Source organism: Gorilla gorilla, chromosome 19, assembly GCF_029281585.2.
Source record: "Gorilla gorilla gorilla isolate KB3781 chromosome 19, NHGRI_mGorGor1-v2.1_pri, whole genome shotgun sequence".
In the NCBI taxonomy this organism is placed as follows: domain Eukaryota; kingdom Metazoa; phylum Chordata; class Mammalia; order Primates; family Hominidae; genus Gorilla; species Gorilla gorilla.
The window spans coordinates 17719960-17739480 of record NC_073243.2 but is presented as its reverse complement, the minus strand read 5'-3'; the positions used below and the strand labels follow the sequence as shown (position 1 = coordinate 17739480).

Below are 19521 nucleotides of genomic sequence, written 5' to 3'. Positions count from 1 at the left end.
AAGTCAAGGCTGCAGAGAAGCCGTGTTCAGGCCACTGGACTCCAGCTTGGGGGATAGAGTCCCCTTCTCAAAATATAAACAGCAGGATTTGACTTGCTAGCTATAGTTGGCGAACCCTCTCACATCTAGAAATTATCTGATACAGCTACTTTTAATAGTAGTATCTATTTCACAAGATTGTCGGGAAGATAGGCCGGGCATGGTGGCTCACACCTTTAATCCCAGCACTTTGGGAGGCTGAGGTGGGCAGATCACCTGAGGTCGGTAGTTTGAGACCAGCCTGGCCAACATGGCAAAACCTCGTCTCTACTAAAAAATACAAAAAATTAGCCAGGCGTGGTGGTGCGCACCTGTAGTCCTAGCTACTTGGGAGACTGAGGCAGGAGAATCACTTGAACCCATGAGGTGGAGGTTGCAGTGAGTGGAGATCATTCCACTGCACTCCAGCCTGGGCGATGAGACTCAGTCTCAAAAAAAAAAAAAAATGCCATTTTCCCAAAATGGCACATTTATTCAATATTCAAAGCTTTAACAAAATATCAATTATTCAACAACTGTCAAACAGTATTGGCAAAAAATAAAATACCTTTTAAATCGTCATACCAAGATACTACTAGGGTTAAACCATTAAAAACTGCCAATAATGGTTCAACCTAATAGCTATCAATGATATTTAAACACCATTAGCAAGCCTCTCAGCAGCTAGCATAAACAGCAGAACTTGCGGGTTTAGTTACCATTCTCACTAGTTTTGACCCCAAACAATCAAGCGAACACAGAGTAACCACCTCTTCTGTGACTTCATAGTACTTCATACATACACGTATTCACCACTTCTCACAATACACTGTAATTATCTGCCCTGATGTTGCCTCAACAACCCTTGACACGCTGTTCATTGTATCCTGACCAAATTCATGGTAATTAGTGTTTCTAAACAACTACTGTAGGCATCCTAGTAAAAACTAAGATCAAAACTTACTGTGTTCTGAGAAAGTAAAGACGTACTCTCACTCTTCTTTTTTTAAATTCAAAAGAAAAAGTAAGCGAGACTCCGACTCAAAACAAACAAAAAACCAAACCTCTCCTTACATTTAATCTATGCTGAAAACCAGCATGAGTCCTGATTCACGGGTCTTCTGCTGAAGCAACTTCTAGCAATATAAACCACAGCTGTGTCCTGGACCCCTTTTCTGTATTTCTTTCTTTTTTTTTTATTTTTATTTTTTGCCCCGAGACAGTCTTGCTCTGTCACCCAGGCTGGAGTACAATGGCGTGATCTCGGCTCACTGCAACCTCTGCCTCCCAGGTTCAAGCGATTCTCCTGCCTCAGCCTCCTGAGTAGCTGGGACTACAGGCGCGCACAACCACGCTCGGCTAATTTTTGTATTTTTAGTAGAGATAGGGTTTCACCATATTGGTCAGGCTGGTCTCGAACTCCTGACCTCATGATCCGCCTGCCTCAGTCTCCCAAAGTGCTGAGATTATAGGCATGAGTCACCGCGCCTGGCCTTTTTCTATATTTCTTAATGTTTTTACCACTTTTGGATATTCTGGAAGAATATTCTCTACCCACCTTCGAATTACAGAGAAGAAGACAGACAAGGATGAAGAAGATTTGAAATTATTTTCTAACAAGAATTTTCATGTACAGTCACTCCCACAAATTCTATTCTGGGTAAAATTAGATTTTCACAGGGTAATTTAAATCCTACATATGAATGGTCTGTACTTGATGTATGGAGGTACCTGCCAAGGAGGTTAAAAAGCTGGGTTGAGGGAAACTCATCCACTCATCAGACACTGAAAGACAAATCTATCCACTCTTTCAGACTGACTCATGTGATGTAATTGGTCTCCCACACTAAGACTACTTAAATACTTGTCATCCATCTACCTTAAAGATGTTGAAGAGGATAATAATAATTACAACATAATCCTCTTTATGAGAGCCCCATGAGAAACTCTAGCCCAAGCTTGTGCTACCCACGGCCCAGGACGGCTTTGAATGTGGCCCAACACAAATTCGTAAGCTTTCCTAAAACACTGACATTTTTTTGTGACTTTTTTTAAGCTCATCAACTATCGTTAGTGTATTTTACATGTAGCCCAAGACAATTCTTTTTCTTCCAATGTGGCCCAGGGAAGTCAAAATATTGGACACTCCTGCTCTAGCCTGATAGTGCCAAGTGGTTAGTTATCTTTCTGAACTATCTAGTTATTTTGTATCTTAAGGACACTGTAAAAAAATAAACTACCAAGTTTTTCTCTCCTGCTGGTTCCTAGAAAGCTCAGAGTCAAATCTGTGCTCTGCCTGTAGGAAGAAAATTATAATAAACCTTTTTGGCCTACATCCTGACTTGACTTTATCTTTATCTTTTGTTTTTGTTTCTTCTTTCTCCTTACTTTTATCTGAGGCATTTTGTAGTTTTATGCATCCTCATAAATTGCTTTAAATAAGGAGTTACAAATCAAATACAGAGACCAACTTGCCAGGTGAAAGTCTGAGTCGGCTAGAAATAGAACACCAATGATAGAACTGCGTTTTCAAAGTTCAATTAAAAACAAAATTACTGGCCAGCCACAGTGGCTCACGCCAGTAATCTGACCACTTTGGGAGGCTGAGGTGGGCAAATAATTTGAGGCCAGGAGTTCAAGACCAGATGGCCAACATGGCGAAACCCTGCCTCTACTAAAAATACAAAAATTAGCAGGGCATGGTAGCACACGCCCATAATCCCAGCGACTTGGGAGGCTGAGGCACGAGAATTGCTTGAACCCAGGAGGCAAAGGCTGCAGTGAACCGAGATCGTGCCACTGCACTCTAGCATGGGCGACAGAGCAGGACTCTGTCTTAAAATATATATATATTAAAATATTCTTCATTTCAGCCGGGCGCGGTGGCTCACGCCTGTAATCCCAGCGCTTTGGGAGGCCGAGGCGGGCGGATCACGAGGTCAGGAGTTCGAGACTAGCCTGACCAACATGGTGAAACCCCGTCTCTACTAAAAATACAAAAATTAGCCGGGCCTGGTGGCAGGCGCCTCTAATCCCAGCTACTCGGGAGGCTGAGACATGAGAATCGCTTGAACCTGGGAGGCAGAAGTTGCAGGAGCCGAGACAGCGCCACTGCACTCCAGCCTGGGCAACGCAGTGAGACTCCGTCTCAAAAAAAAAATGTTCATTTCCAGAAAAATATGCTCTTTTCTACTTTTCTTGAATACTACAGCTGTCAAGCTATACTTTTTTTCATTTTTGAAAGAAACATCATCAACAGAGAAGTATCTGTCCACCAAAAACAACACAAGGGCAATAATAAACACCAACAGGGAGGACCGGCAACTTGTTCCACTGGAGAGCGTATGCTCATCTAAAGGCAGGCAGCTGGAGCCGGGCGCGGTGGCTCACTCCTGCAATCCCACAACTCTGGCAGGCCGAGGCAGGGGGATCACTTGAGCCCAGGAGTCTGAGACCAGCCCCAGCAACAGAGTGAGACCCCATCTCCAGCAGGGGGAAACAAAATTCAAGAAGGCAGCTGTAATTCAGCTTAGGTTAACTGCTGTCATGGGAAAATGTGGGCTGCCTGTTGACAGAGCTCCTAATTTTTCAGGATAAGCAGAAAATAGAGACTTTATGTAAAACGCTAGTTTTTAAATGTTGGCTCAAAAAAATGTTAACCATCAATGCAAAGAGAAATACAAGGCTGCCAGTATTCAACCCCTGGCTAGATAATGAATAAATATGTTTGAATGGTTGAAGAGACGGAAGAAAACAGAATGAAGTTTAGGAATTTATGGTCTAAAATTGATGCAATAATATTATCCATTCTCTTTATTCAGCTCGAAGCATAAATATTACCAAAGAAGAAATATTTTATTTAATTAACCTAAGGGTGAATTCTGCAGTGCAAAGACAAACAAATCATTTTTTATTTTTAGAGATGAGGTCGCACCCTGTGGTCCAGGTTGGAGTGCAGAGGCACAAGCACAGCTCACAGGGACCACAGGCACATGCCACCACATCCGGCTAATTTGTTTTTTGTAGAGACAGGGTCTCACTATGTTGCCCAGGCTGGTGCCAAATTCCTGGCCTCAAGCAATCCCCTGCTTTGGCCTCCCAAAGTGTTGAGATTACAGTTGTGAGCCACCACACCCAGCCCAAGTAAACACATCATATCATCTCACTAGCAAACACCTTCCTTATGTTCACTGCAGCATCGTCTGTAATAGTAAAAAGCTGTAAACAACCTAATTGCCCATTTCTGTAGTCTAAACATAAAGAAAATATGGTATAGGGCCAGGTGTGATGGCTCACGCCTGTAATCCCAGCACTTTGAGAGGCTGAGGCCAGTGGATCACGAGGTCAGGAGTTCGAGACCAGCCTGGCCAACATAGTGAAACCCCCATCTCTACTAAAAATACAAAAATTAGCCGAGCATGGTGGTGCGTGTCTGTAGTCCCAGCTACTCAGGAGGCTGAGGGAGGAGAATCGCTTGAACCCGGGAGGTGGAGGTTGCAGTGAGCCGATACTGTGCCATTGCACTCCAGCTTGGACAACAGAGTGAGACTTTGTCTCACAAAAAAAAAAAGAAAAAGAAAATATGGTATCATACATAAGAAATTATACAACTAAATAAACTAGATCTACATATATCAATAATGCATCTAAAAAACAGGAAAGAAAACCAAGTAGATTAATATAGATATACAGTACAATATTCACGTAAATTCTAACAATCTATAAAGCACTACTATATATTGTTTATAGATACACCCAAATATAGTAAATGCATAAAAATATGGAACGAAGGGCTATATACAACATTTAGGAGAAACTTTACTACTGAGAAGAGGAAGGTGGACACAATTGGAAAGAAGTACAAAAGGGACATCAAGCCGGGTGTGGTGATTCACGCCTGTAATCCCAGCACTTTGGGAGGCTGAGGCAGGTGGACAACTTGAGGCCAGAGTTTGAGACCAGCCTGGCCCCAACATGGTGAAACCCTGTCTCTACTAAAAGTACAAAAATTAGCTAGGTGTGGTAGTACATGCCTGTGATCCCAACCACTCGGATGGCTGAGGCAGACAATCGCTTGAACCTGGGAGGTGGAGGCTGCAGTAAGCCGAGATGGTGCCACTGCACTCTGGCCTGGGTGATAGAGCAGGACTCCATCTCCAAAAAAAAATAAGAAAAAGAAAAAAGAAAAAGAAAAGAAAAGGCCAGGTGTGGTGGCTCACACCTGTAATCCCAGCACTTTGGGAGGCCCAGGCAGACAGATCATGAGGTCAGGAGATGGAGACCACCCTGGCCAACACGGTGAAACCCCGTCTCTACTAAAATACAAAAAAAAATCAGCCGGGCGAGCTGGTGCACACCTGTAGTCCCAGCTACTCAGGAGGCTGAGGGAGGAAAATCTCTTGAACCCTGGAGGCCGAGGTTGCAGTGAGCTGAGATTGCACCACTGCACTCCAGTCTGGTGACAGAGCAAGACTCTGTCTCAAAATAAAAAACAAAATACAAAAAGATATCAACTATAACTGTAATAATGCCTTCTTAAAAAAAGCTCTAGGCCGGGCGTGGTGGCTCAAGCCTGTAATCCCAGCACCATGGGAGGCTGAGGCGGGTGGATCACAAGGTCAGGAAATCGAGACCATCCTAGCTAATATGGTGAAACCCCGTCTCTACTAAAAACACAAAAAATTAGCCAGGCGTGGTGGCGGGCACCTGTAGTCCCAGCTACTAGGGAGGCTGAGGCAGGAGAATGGTGTGAACCTGGGAGGCAGAGGTTGCAGTGAGCTGAGATTGCGCCACTGCACTCCAGCCCAGCCTGGGCGACAGAGCGAGACTCCGTCTAAAAAAAAAAAAAAAAAAAAAAAAAAAACCTCTGAAGCAAATATGACAAAATGTTAACATCTGTCAATTCTGGTAATAGTTATATGGCTATTCTGTTTTACTACTGCAGGTACTTTTAACATTTAACATATTCCCTAATAAAAATAGAAAACAAATTAAACTGTAAATACACAAAATAAAATTTTAGCCAGGCATGGTGGCTCACCTGTAATCCCAGCATTTTGGGAGGCCAAGGCGGGCCTGAAGTCAGGAGTTCAAGACCAGCCTGGCCAACGTGGTGAAACCTCATCTCTACTAAAAATACAAAAATTAGCTTGGCTTGGTGGCAGGCGCCCATAATTCCAGCTACTCAGGACGCTGAGGCAGAACTGCTTGAACCCAGGAAGCAGAGGTTGCAGTGAGCTAAGATAGCGTCATTGCACTCCAGCCTGGGCGACAAGAGTGAAACTTCGTCTCCAAAAAAAAAATTAAAGAAAACTCAAAAAGCACTTTTTTTCCATTGGGCATAGGTCTCATGATAGGCTTTCTGACAGGTAACAAGTTGGATACATAAATGAAAGCCCTGAAGCGTAAGTCCTACACACATGAAGCCCTCCTGTGAAGAATTTTGGAGTCGAATAGTTAAGATTCATATATCAATCTGGCTCCTTACAAACTGTGTGACCTGGGGGAAATCTACAAACTTCCTAAGCCTATTTACCCATTTTTAAAAAGGGACTAATATACCACCTACCTCAAACAGCTGTGGTGAAGCTTAACAAAATCGTCAATATTTAAGGGCTTGTCTACCTTTGTATATCTCTCTCCTACAGCTCAAGAATAATTTCACTTTTGTACTTTTATATACATAAGCAAAGTAAAAGACTTTGCTTCCCTAGTGTCCAAGGACAGACAACAAATCATTTTTGCCATCACAAGAAAGCAGAAAGCAAAGGTCACCTCATCTTAATCATCGTCAATCATCACCATAATAACAATATTTATTGAGTACTTACTATGTTCTAGGTACCATTCCTAGGCTCTTTAAATGCATCAACTCACTTGACAAGTCAGATAATACATTTTATATACGCTACAAGAAGAGAAAAATAGGTACTTATTATAAGATTACGAACTCAGAGAAAAGAAAGTTTCTTCCAGGTGGAAAAATTAGAAAAGACTGCCTGGAAATGGAAAACCTGGTAGGCAGATTTGAAGCGTAAGTAAGGGGGGCGGGGCAGGGAGTCAAAGCAGCAAAAGGAACAGAAAATATCTTCCCAAAGCTGAATCACAGTAGACATGGAAGGCAATAAGAAACAGGATGAAAAGCCAGGACATGTAAGAGAAGTCTCTGAGTGCCCATTTAGGATTCAATAAACACCTATTCAGTACCATATTTTGCCATTGTGTTCTTTGCATTTTCATTAAAGACAGTAAAAAGCTGATGATGGGTTTTTGGCAACAAAGTGACTTGAACACCGTGGTTCAGGAACATTTTTCTGGCTGCTTTATGTAATATTCTACACAACTCCTCCTCTTATTCTCTCCTATGGCTAATAACACCTCGTTTCTCAGTTCCACTCAGTCACCCAAACTACAAATCTGAATTGTTTAAACTTGCCTCTCCCCATCACACTACTCATTCACAACCGGACCTCCTAAACCTTTCTCCACTCAACAACATTCAATGTCACTGTCTTGCTTCAAGCACTAATCATTATTTTCTGAAAAAGTCTACATGACCTCCAAAATCCACATTCCTCATTGCCACCTGCATAATCTCTCTAAAATACACATCATCTCATAATGCTTGTTTTTGCCTGAAATTGTTTAATGACTTCCAACTTGCTTACAAGCTACACAGAATATACAAATTCTATCAATCTGGCTCAGACGTGCCTCTCCAACCTCAAATTCTACAATCCCCTCTGCCAAACTATTACCAGCATACATAAAATAGTTTCTCATGCTTCTGTGACTATTTATGTTGCTGTTCCCTCCACCTAAAATGACCTCCCACGTTCACTCCAATTATTTTTTTTTTTTTGAGACAGAGTCTTGTTGTCGCTCAGCAGTCTGGAGTGCAGTGGCCGCCATCTCGGCTCACTCCAATACTCCTCCTGGGTCAAGCGATGCTCCAGCCTCAGTCTCCCGAGTAGCTGGGATTACAGGCATGCACCACCAGGCCCGGCTAATTTGTGTATTTTTAGTAGAGACAGGCTTCACCATGTTAGCCAGGCTGGTCTCGAACTCCTGATGTCAAGTGATCCACCCACCTCGGCCTCTCGAAGTGCTGGGATTGCAGGTGTAAGCCACCACACCTGGCCCAATTATTCATTCTTCAAGATTCAGTTCAAGTATCATCTCTTGGCTGTCTTTAGTGTGTAGATTTGATGGGCCCTGAAATAGCCTAAATGACACAGATCACATACAAGGTATACCATAACAACTCAGGACAGCTTTAAAATACCAAGTACACTGATTTTCCTATCCATTTAATCATTTTATTAAGAATCTCAGCAGGATGCGGTGGCTCACACCTGTAACCTCAGCACTTTGGGAGGCCGAGGCGGGGGGATCACTTGAGGTGAGGAGTTGGAGACCAGCCTGGCCAATGTGGTGAAACTCCATCTCTACTAAAAATACAAAAATTAGCCAGGTGTGGTGGCACACACTTGTAATCCCAGCTACTCGGGAGGCTGAGGAAGGAAAATCTCTTGAACCTGGGAGGTGGAGGTTGCAGTGAGCCAAGATCACGCCATTGCACTCCTGGGCGACAAGACCTCAACTCCGTCTCAAAAAAGAAAATAAAAAGAATCTGGCCAAGCGCGATGGCTCACGCCTGTAATCCCAGCACTTTGGGAGGCCAAGGTGGGAGGATCACGGGGTCAGGAGTTTGAGACCAGCCTGACCAACATGGTGAAACCCCATCTCTACTAAAAATACAAAAATTAGCCGAGCGTGGTTGCGCATGCCTGTAATCCCAGCTACTCAGGAGGCTGAGGCAGAAGCACTTGAACCTGGGAGGTGGAGGCTGCAGTAAGCCGAGATCGTGCCACTGCACTCCAGTCTAGGCGACAGAGAGGGACTCCATGTCCAGAAAAAAAAAAAAAGAATCTGGAGAAAATTTCAAATTACCCAATGTCAATCAAGATTTTCCCCCTTCTTATGAAACTGCATAAAAACAAAAACGTGTGTGTGTATACATATATACACACTTTTTTTTTTTCCTTGAGACAAAAGTTTTGCTCTTTTTGCCCAGGCTGGAGTACAGTGGTGCAATCTCAACTCACTGCAACTTCTGCCTCCTGGGTTCAAGCAATTCTCCTGCCTCGGCCTCCCAAGTAGCTGGGATTACAGGCATCTACCACCATGCTCAGCTAATTTTTTTATTTTTAGTAGAGACGGGGTTTCACCATGTTAGCCAGGCTGGTCTCGAACTCCTGACCTCAGGTGATCCACCTGCCTCGGCCTCCCCAAGTGCTGGGATTACAGGCGTGAGCCACCGCGCCTGGCCTGTATTTTGAAAAATACAAAAATTACCCAGGCATGGTGGCGCGGGCCTGCAGACCCAGCTACTCAGGAGGCTGAGGCAAGAAGATTGCTTGAGCCCAGGATTTGCAGAGTTGTAGTTAGCCACTGCACTCCAGCCCGGGCAACAGAGCCAGACCCTGTCTCAAAAAAAAAATCATTCTTTTGTCAAAATGTATTCACTGCACTCTGTTCTGAGATACTACAAGTTGCTCTAGACAGAGAGGACAGCAGGAGTAGAATCACAAAGATCACAAAGTGGGGAGGGAGAAAGCATATATATATTAGAGTGTGAGCAAGGTGGGGCTTGATTAGAAATGAAACTTGAAGTGACTGAAGACCTAGCAAACTGTGTTAAAGTATGTGGACTATAGGAAAGAGGGAGTCAGCACAGTACGGTGGCTGAAAGCCCCAACTGTGGAGCCTCAGTACCTGAGGTTCAACTTTCAGCTCTGCTACTTACAAAGCTGTTACAAAGGGCTCGCTAAATTCTCCTAGAATGTTGTGAGGAGTAAACGAATACTTGTAAAGCACTTAAAACAGTGCCTGGCGTATTAGTAAGTGCTATGTAAATATTTGTTAAATAAATACAAAGGGAGCCAAGGAAGGGTTCTTTTTAAGTAGGGAAGTGTGATATGGTCAGATTGCATTTTAGATAGATGACTGGGGACTATGTAGCAGAAAGACGTTAACAGGACAAGACTGAATTTAGAGAGACTATGTGAAATTAGTTGGGTAAGAGATTATGTGAACTATGATGGTAGTAGCAGTAATGGTAAGTATGGATAGAAGGGGACTAACTCAACAAATATCAAGGAGGTAAAATTGGCAAGACAAGGTAATTGATTGGATATAGAGGAAGAAAGAAGAGTCAAGGTTGAGTCCCACGTAAAGTATTATTTCTAATGTTTTTAAAAGTAATATTCTTCTAAGAACTTTGGATCATAGATGTCTTCTGTGCTAGTGACATTTGATGTCTTGGGGTTGTACTATGATGCTTCCATAAAAATGCGAACCACAGGCCTGTTTAAACTCTCAAATTGATAGGCCCTCGCTGTTTTTTTTTTTTTTTTTAGTAGGTGGAGATAATTTCTCTTTAAGGACATACCATTATGCAGAACACTTATTTAGCCCAAGTCGAAGAGCCAGAAAGCTTGAATAATGATTTTATTATGTGGGGTTTTTTTTATCTTTACGTTGGGATTTGTGATGATAAAGACTATAGCATCATGGTAATACTGTAAAAATTTTTAAGTGACTGCTGAACCATTAAAGACAAATTAAAATTTGTTAATTCTGTTATTTCCAATTTTTTCACTGTTCATTCATATATGATAAACTTTGATAACCAGAATATTTCATTACTTATTGATCCCTTTGACAAATCTTAGCTCATTTCTACATTTGTCAACTTTAAAAATATTTTTTCTTAGGCTGAGTGGCTCATGCCTGTAATCCCAGCACATTGGGAGGTAAAGGTGAGCAGATGGCTTGAGGCAGTTTGCTTAGGCTAGGAGTTTGAGACTGGCCTGGGCAACATGGCGAGACCTCACCTCTTACAGAATATAGAAAAATTAGGCCGGGCGCCGTGGTGCATGCCTGTAATCCCAGTACTTTGGTGGGCCGAGGCAGGAGGATCACCTGAGGTCAGGAGTTCAAGGCCTGCCTGGCCAACATGGTGATACTCCATCTCTCCTAAAAATAGAAAAATGAGCCAGGTATGCTGGCAGGCACCTGTAATCTCAGCTACTCGGGAGGCTGAGGCAGGAGAATTGCTTGAATCCAGGAGGCAGAGGTTGAAGTAAGCCAAGATCACGCCATTGCACTCCAGCCTGGGCAACAAGATTGTGAGACTCCATCTCAAAAAACAAAAAACAAAAATTAGCCAGGTGTGGCTGGGCACGGTGGCTCATGCCTGTACTCCTAGCACTTTGGGAGGCCAAGGTGGGCAGATCACAAGGTCAGGAGTTCGAGACCAGCCTGGCCAACAGAGACCCCCCATCTCTATTAAAAATACAAAAAACTTCACTGGGCATGGTGACGGATGCCTGTAATCCCAGCTACTCCGAAGGCTGAGGCAGGAAAATCACTTGAACCCAAAAGGCGGAGGCGGCAGTGAGCCAAGATTGCACCATTGCACTCCAGCCTGGGCGATAAGAACGAGACTCAGTCTCGAAAAATAAATAAATAAATAAATAAATAATAAATAAATATTCATGTATGAGTTTAGTCAACAGCTTATTTCATTTTCTCTGACAATGCTAAATGTATAGCCTTTCCTCACCCATAAAAAGTTAACCAAGGCCAGGCATGATAGCTCATGCCTATAATCCTAGCACTTTCAGACACTGAAGTGGGCAGATCACCTGAGGTCAGGAGTTCGAGATCAGCCTGGCCAATATGGCGAAACCCCATCTCTACTAAAAATAAAAAAGTAGCCGGGTGTGGTGGCACATGCCTGTAATTCCAGCTATTACTAGGGAGGCTGAGGCAGGAGAATCTCTTGAACCCAGGAGGCGGAGGTTGCAGTGAGCCGAGATCGCACCACCGTACTACAGTCTGGGCAACACAGTGAGAGTCCGTCTCAAAAAGAAAAAGTTAACCAAAATACTGAATAATCAAAACATCTGACTCATTTATCTCCATCTTCTTTCTTTTGTAGTTAGCATATTTCTTATAAAATAAAAATGTGAAAAGAAATAGATAAAACACTAGTATATTATAAAACATATTCTTTCTTTTTTTTGTTTTTTTGAGATAGCTTCACTCTTGTTGCCCAGGCTGGAGCGCAATGGCACGATCTCGGCTCACTGCAACCTCCGCCTCCCGGGTTCAAGCAATTCTCCTGTCTCAGCCTCCCAAGTAGCTGGGATTACAGGCGCCCACCACCACACCTGGCTAATTTTTGTGTTTTTAGTAGAGACAGGGTTTCACCACATTGGCCAGGCTGGTCTGGAACTCCTGATCACCTTCTGCCCACTTTGGCCTCCCAAAGTCCTGGGATTACAGGCATGAACCACAGTGCCCAACCCATAAAACAAACTCTTCTATCTTTACCTTAGATTAAAAATGGATTGGGCTGGGTGTGGTGGCTCACACCTGTAATCCCAGCACTTTGGGAGGCCAACTCGGGTGGATCACTTGAGGCCAGGAGTTCTTTAGTAAAAATACAAAAATTAGCCGTCTGTGGTGGTATGTGCCTGTGGTCCCAGCTACTCGGGAGACTGAGGCAGAATCGTTTGAACCCAGGAGGTGGAGGTTGCAGTGAGCTGAGATCGAGACACTGCACTCCAGCCTGGGTGATGGAGTGAGACTCTTACCTCAAACAAACAAACAAAAAAAAAAGTGAAAAATGGATTAATCCACACTGTAAAATTTTAATAAACATATAACTTTCTACAATGCTTTCAAAAATTAAATTTCTTAAAATGTTCAAAGATTCTTAATTTTACTTTTGTAAAAAGTCTCAGAAAATTTCTTAATGGCCTCAGTTAACTGTCAATTCTTGTCAACATAAGAGCCCCAAAAGCAGATAATCAAAATGTATAGGTAATTTGTCCAGTTGAGTTAATTCACTTTTTATACTTAAGAATTCTGTCAAAGTGTAACCCTGTTCCCTCAGAGAATATAAAATCTCTGTATACAAAATGCAGCCACTCTTTCCTCCATCACCTTAATTCTCTTGAGATCACTGGAGTCAACTATTACAAAGATCTTTAGGATAGCACATTTCCTTTCACATAACCATTCAGTCAAATGCAACTAGTACTTATTTACTTATTAATACTATCTGTAAAGCAGTATTAGGCATTTTTTGGGAGAAGCTACTCAAATGCCAAAAGCCTTATGCATGCAAAGCAGTCAACAATACAAGACCATATGTTAATAAATGCCAATTTAAATGATGCAGGCAATAAATACCACCAACTTTCACCATTTAACAAAGATTAAGGAGTCCAATCGTTATAGAAAGAAGGAATGTGTGATTTTACAAAGCAGTACCCAAGAGTTCTGTGACTGCAATATTTACCTTATTCTAGTCACTAACCTAACATTTGACAGGAAAAGAAATTCTCTGGATTTCAGTTCTCTCATCCATAAAAATACCAATCTACCTCAAAAAGTAGCTGGCAGAACAACAAATGAAAATCAGTACCAAGCTCAATATTTAGAAAGTTCTAGAGAAACGTTTATGACAATGTTAAAAGACAATAGAGAGTACCGTTCCAGAAGTATCCTTGACAAATGCAGATTAGTCCTATCTAGGTAAGTTTCAACAAGAAGCCACCATCTTTTAAAAAGAAAACAAGAAATAAAATAATAAGTGCTTATGATGCCTGCCACCAATGAATATAAAGCATTTCATAAATATCAATTGAATTCTCTAACTGCCATGCCAAGGTTAAAAATTACATATGTAACAGAAGTTAAACTAAGGTTCCATTTCAATGACTAGCCAAAAAGTGCCATACCAAACCAGCAACAAAGAACAATCCAAAAAGCCTTCACTGCAGTTAACTATTACGCTTACATAATACAGCATCTTTCTTCATGAAATACAGATTTCTCAAAATGTTTGACCTTCAATGACGAGGATTCAATTTACAGCTAAGCATCTTCTGGAGAACGGTAGGTCTGTCTTTTTTTCAGAACTCGTATTGTATACCATTAGTTTTATTTTAAATAGAGCAACTTTCTAAGTAAAAAAAAAAAAAAAAGTAACAGTTGTATTGTAGATGACATAATAAAAACAGTGGCAAAGAATTTCCACTTCAAAACTTAACTATTTCCCTCTTTCCAAAGCACGTAAAAATAAGTTACCTGTCATAATGAAATATTTTCGTTAACAGGGACTTAGAGGCAAGTAAAAAATATTTTAGGACCACAAGCAGAAATGGCCAGCTTGGTTTAAAACTAACCGAGCCTCAAGTCCCTTTGGCCAAAGAGCGCATGACTCACTGCTTTAGAACTCAATGGGAAGATATTGAAAATTCACTCTGCCCTAATATTTTGCTTTGGGTTTTTTAAGACATCTTCATCTTATTTTTATTTATTTATTTTTTTTTTTGAGACGGAGTTTTGCTCTTGTTGCCCAGGCTGGAGCGTAATGGTGCGATCTCGGCTCATTGCAACCTCCGCCTCCCGGGTTCAAGCAATTCTCCTGCCTTAGTCTCCCCAGTAGCTGGAACTACAGGTGTGCGCCACCACGCCCGGCTAATTTTTTTGTATTTTTAGTAGAGACGGGGTTTCACCATGTTGGCCATGCTGGTCTTGAACTCCTGACCTCAGGTGATCCACCCGCCTCGGCCTCCCAAAGTTCTGGGATTGTAAGTGTGAGCCACCATGTCTGGCCAGACATCTTCATCTTAATGTTGACAATTTCTATAGCATCCATGACTTATTTACAAAGATGACAAATTATGAATAACATGAACCACATGTAAACAAGAGGGTCTTATTTTTTGCTGGATACTTAAAATATAAGCCATAAAGTCTCATATATGCAGACAGACAGACACACACACACACTTTCTGTCTCTCTGTTACTTAGTATACAACTGAGAGAGAAACATTTATATTATTTTTAAAAAATAGAAAATAGGGAAGGGTGTGGTGGCTCACATCTGTAATCCCAGAACTTTGAGAGGCAGAGGCGGGCGGATCACGAGGTCAGGAGTTCCAGACCAACCTGACCAACATGGTGAAACCCCATCTCCACTAAAAATACAAAAATTAGCCAGGTGTAGTGGCAGGCACCTGTAATCTCAACTACTCGAGAGGCTGAGGCAGGAGAATCGCTTGAACCCAGAAGGCAGAGGTTGCAGTGAGCTGAGATCACCCCACTGCACTCCAGCCTGGGCAACAGAGCAAGACTTCACCTCAAAAAAAAAAAAAAAAAGACACGGATGTTCTAGCTAGAAAAGCATAAATTATGATTCTGATTTTTCCTTCCCAGAAACATCTCAAAATCTCTTTACACTAGAGATATTTTATCTGGAAAAACAGGTAACAAAAAATTGTACTAAAAAATTCCTTCCAATCTCATTAAGAGTTGTATACAGAACTATGAATAATTTTAAAAATTAATCTCCAAATTAAGCCTAAGATTCTCCAACATGTATCAAGAAACACTACATACACTTGGAACTAAAGCTCTTTTACTTAAGTCAAATTATCTTAAGCTCCTGATTAACAATCTACTGAAAAATCACCACTCAGTGTGTGGGGTTTTGTTTGTTTGTTTTTGACAGAGTCTTGCTCTGTCGCCCAGGCTGGAGTACAGTGCTGCACGATCTCGGCTCACTGCAACCTCCGCCTCCCGGGTTCAATCTATTCTCCTGTCTCAGCCTCCCCAGCAGCTGGGATTACAGGCGCATGGCACAACACGTGGCTAATTTTTTTGTATTTTTAGTAGAGACAGGGTTTCACCATATTGGTCAGTCTGGTCTCGAACTCCTGACCTCAGGTGATCCACCTGCCTTGGCCTCCCAAAGTGCTGAGATTACAGGCGTGAACCACTGCACCTGGACCTTAGTGTGTTTTGATATTCTACAAACAGTAGGAATAGGGATATGTCAGACACATAATACAGTGAATTATCATTCCCAACCTTACTCATTTCCTCACCATAATAACCCTTCTACTTTCTAATCATATTAAAAAGAACAAAAGTGTAAAAATATATCATACACTGACAAGCACTCATAAGGCTAATCAAAGTCACATTTACCACCTATATGTGAAATTCTTTTGAAGATGTCTACTCATGTGAATGCTTGATACAGGGCATTAAAATGACCTACCCTAGCTTATGGCAGTATCTCACAAAAAGGTCCCTTTCAAAGAGCAACACAAGAGAAAAGATCTGAAGGGGCTTTCATGCAAATTATCTTATCCTTTTTTCCCCATCTTTTATGTTCACTATTTTAAAACCTCAAATAGATTTACTGTTTTAAGTAAAACAATTGTAGTATTTTTCTTAGATTTTTGCAGTATTCCTGTACCTATTTCTTGCCAAATATTTGACATTAATTTATACTTATATGGCGAGAACAATAAAAAACATTAACAAGAGTGTAGATATATGTGTGTGTATCTTTATATATTAATATATATACACACACACACAGGGACAAATAAGGAGACAATAAGTGTCTATTTTAAAGCAGGGACATTGCTTTTTATTCCAATCATTCAATGCCCATCATGCAAAAAAGGTGGAAAACATTAGATTTTAAGACTTACGACAGAGAAATGACTTAGTTGTAGCAACCATTCATATCAAATAACCTTACAAAACATAAGTAAGAGAAAGACGCTGTGAAAGGGCAATACAGCATTTCACAGCTTCTGCTCCCTTACTCCACCCAGTCTTCTCGGCTCAATGGCTGTTCACAGCATCCACAAATATTAGCCCATTTTTTTAAAAAAGGATGTGGGGGGAGGTACCAACGTAGGGCTTGCTCCATCAAAATCAACATATACAGAAATACTTCAAGTGAAAAATTGGGTTCCTTTCTGATTTTAAAATATATACCAGCCTTCAATTTCTTTTAGGAGATTCCCCCCTTCTGAGCAATCCAAACAATGATCATTAATGAACACGAAAGAAATCACCCTAAATACAGATTACTCTTCTGCTTTATTAAAAACTGCAATTTGCAACTGCTAATTATTTTGTGAAACTGTGTCCTAAAAGACACCCATTAGAGATTAAAAGCTAGCTAATGCCTTAAAACCAAATCAGAATTTTTTAAGTAAAAGCTTTTACTATATATTCAACATCACTATGACACAGTCAACAGGAAATTTTCCTGATTATGAGACTGGACCCCGCAGCAATTAAGCCCTGCTGCAGCAAAAAAAAAAAAAAAAAAAAAAAAAAAAAAAAAAAAAAAGCAAACACTCCTGTGGCAAAAAGGGAGGGATGACATTATTACTGGTATGAAAGGCCCAAGCACTGTCTCCTCCGCCCTAGCCTCGAAAAGAAATTCACACAAAATAACCCACCTCCCCCAACAAAAATAGAATTGCCAAAAATGGCACAAATTGTTTGGCCTTTAAAACCTTATGAATCTCAAAGACTGTGTGCTTAAAGGAGAGATGGGAATATCAGTAATATCTCTATTTGTCCGGACTGCCACTTAAGGAAAGAGGGAGGGGGGACCTTGGCATGACATCGCCCATTGAGAACGAGACCACAAATCTGGTCCTCCTCTTCAAAGGCGTATTTTCTTAACCAAAAGACTGATATAAATTGGGCCCAAACCCCAAAAGAAAATTGCCTGTCCTCTTCCCAAGGAGTTTCTTGCTAAGTCACTGAAGAAAGGTAGCATAACATATAAAGCTATGGTACCTTGCTCTCTCCTACTAAATACGGAAAACCTCTTCCCCTCTACTGTTACGTTTAGAGGTGCAGAGTCAAAATGTGTCGACCACCTCAAAGGCATTTTCTCATGTGGGAGGCTAAAGAGGGTAAATATGCAGAGGCACTGCGTTTCCCAAAGGGGCAGGGAGATGAGATTAGATGAAGGGGAATGGCAGGGAGCCTCGAAGCTGAATGTTAACAGCATCAAAAGGCAACTCCCGACCGAGGAGCCGGTGGCAGAAAGAAAATCCTGCCAGATTCGGTGGGTGGATGCTGCGGATTGCTCGGTGGGCCGGGCTGCCTCTCCTCGGCGGGTGCTGAGGCTGGACCGCCGCACCGGGGGCCAGGGAGACGGTGGGCCACCCTCCGCTGGTCAACCTCATCTTAAGGACCAGTCGGGGACGGAATGCCTGGAAGGCCCTATGGGTGCCCCGGCGGCGCGGGGCTGAGCCGCTCCCCGAGCCGATAACTGAGGGTGGGGTGGGGACTGCGGTGCTCGTCTCCGCGGCCGGGGAGAGCAGGGCCGATCCTTTTCCCCAAGATCAGAGAGCTACCTGGTCCCCACGCCCTTCCAACCCAAGAATACTTTTCTTGCTAAGTCACCGAGGGAGGAGGGCGATCCCTTCTTGGGGAGGGCCGCGGGGGGGGTCGCAGCGGCGCCGGCAGCCCCCAAAGCCGGGCCCGGGAGGAGAGGAGCGAGGGCAGCGCCCTCCCCGGACAGTCCCCCTCCTCCGGGTCTCTCACTCAACGGCCGTCGCGGCCGCCATTTTGAGAGCGAGGAGAGAAGAAGAAGGAGGAGGCGGCGGCGGAGGCAGGGGGAGGGGAGAATGGGAGGGAGGGGACCGGCGCAGCCACATCGTCAGGCCGCCGGGTCCGGCCTGCCGCCGGGTCCGGCCTGCAGCCGCCCGGGCGCGGTGGAGGAGACAGAGGGGAGGGCGCAGACCCGCGCCGCCTTACCGGAGCGCTGCACCGCCGCCTCCGCAGGGCCTCTTCCGTCCTTCACTCCCATCCACCGGCGGGGGAGGGGGAGGGACAGGGGAGGGAGGAAGGAGGGAGGGAGGGAAGGAGGGGGGGGAGGATGGCGCGCTGGGCCCGGGCCCGGGCAGGGGGAGGGGAGGGGAGCGGGCGGGCTCCTCAGCCGTTCCGGGGCTCGAGTCCAAGCTCGGCGCTCGCGGTTTCTCTCGCTCGCGCCCGAGCGCTCCCCTCCTTCTCCTTCTCGCTCCCTAGACTCCCGTGTCACTGCTCCTCCGCTCGCTCACTCGCTCTCCCGGCCGCCGGACTCCGCCGCCGCCCCGCCGCTCCAGCTCAGTCTGTCACAGGAGCTGCCCCAACGCCCTGACGTCACCGCGCCGCCGCCGCCGCCGCCGCCGCCGCCGCCCCAGACCCGCCAGGAAGAGGGAGGGGCGGGCGCCGGGAGCGGAGGAGGGGCTGCGGCGCATGCGCCGGGCTGGGCCGGGCCGGGGCCGCGCTGCCTTCTAGCGGGCGGGCGGCTCAGCGGTGCCCCCCGGCCGGCGGGCGAGTCTGTGTGCGAGGTGCTGCTTCTCACGCTCCGCACGCTTCTGTAACCTTGGGAGAGGCTCTTTTTTCCCAGCCCCTCGTCTGACTTGCGGCCCCCTCTGAACTCTGGCTCTGCTCACCTCGCTGCCCTGCTTTTGCGCTCATGCGGCCGACCGCGGCGTCCCGTTGGCACCGTGTGTGGCGGGACCCGGGAGGCGCGAGAGGCAGCGGGGCCCGGCCACCTACCGCCCCTTTCTGCCTCCGGCCTCCGAGATGATTTCCCAGTTTGGGGG

At 44.1% G+C, this 19521-nt stretch overlaps 1 protein-coding gene across 3 annotated transcripts in view; it reads right to left on the bottom strand.

Moving 5' to 3' along the window:
• Positions 1–19521, bottom strand: part of PAFAH1B1 (platelet activating factor acetylhydrolase 1b regulatory subunit 1) — a 92804-nt gene extending 73283 nt beyond the window's left edge. The window contains exon 1 of one of the 3 annotated variants that reach the window (XM_055367142.2): positions 19369–19521. The gene's annotated coding sequence lies outside the window, so the exon portion shown is untranslated. Of the gene's footprint in view, positions 1–18688; positions 19145–19368 lie in introns of those variants that run through there. The other 2 variants (XM_031003203.3, XM_055367141.2) reach the window with 2 other exon arrangements.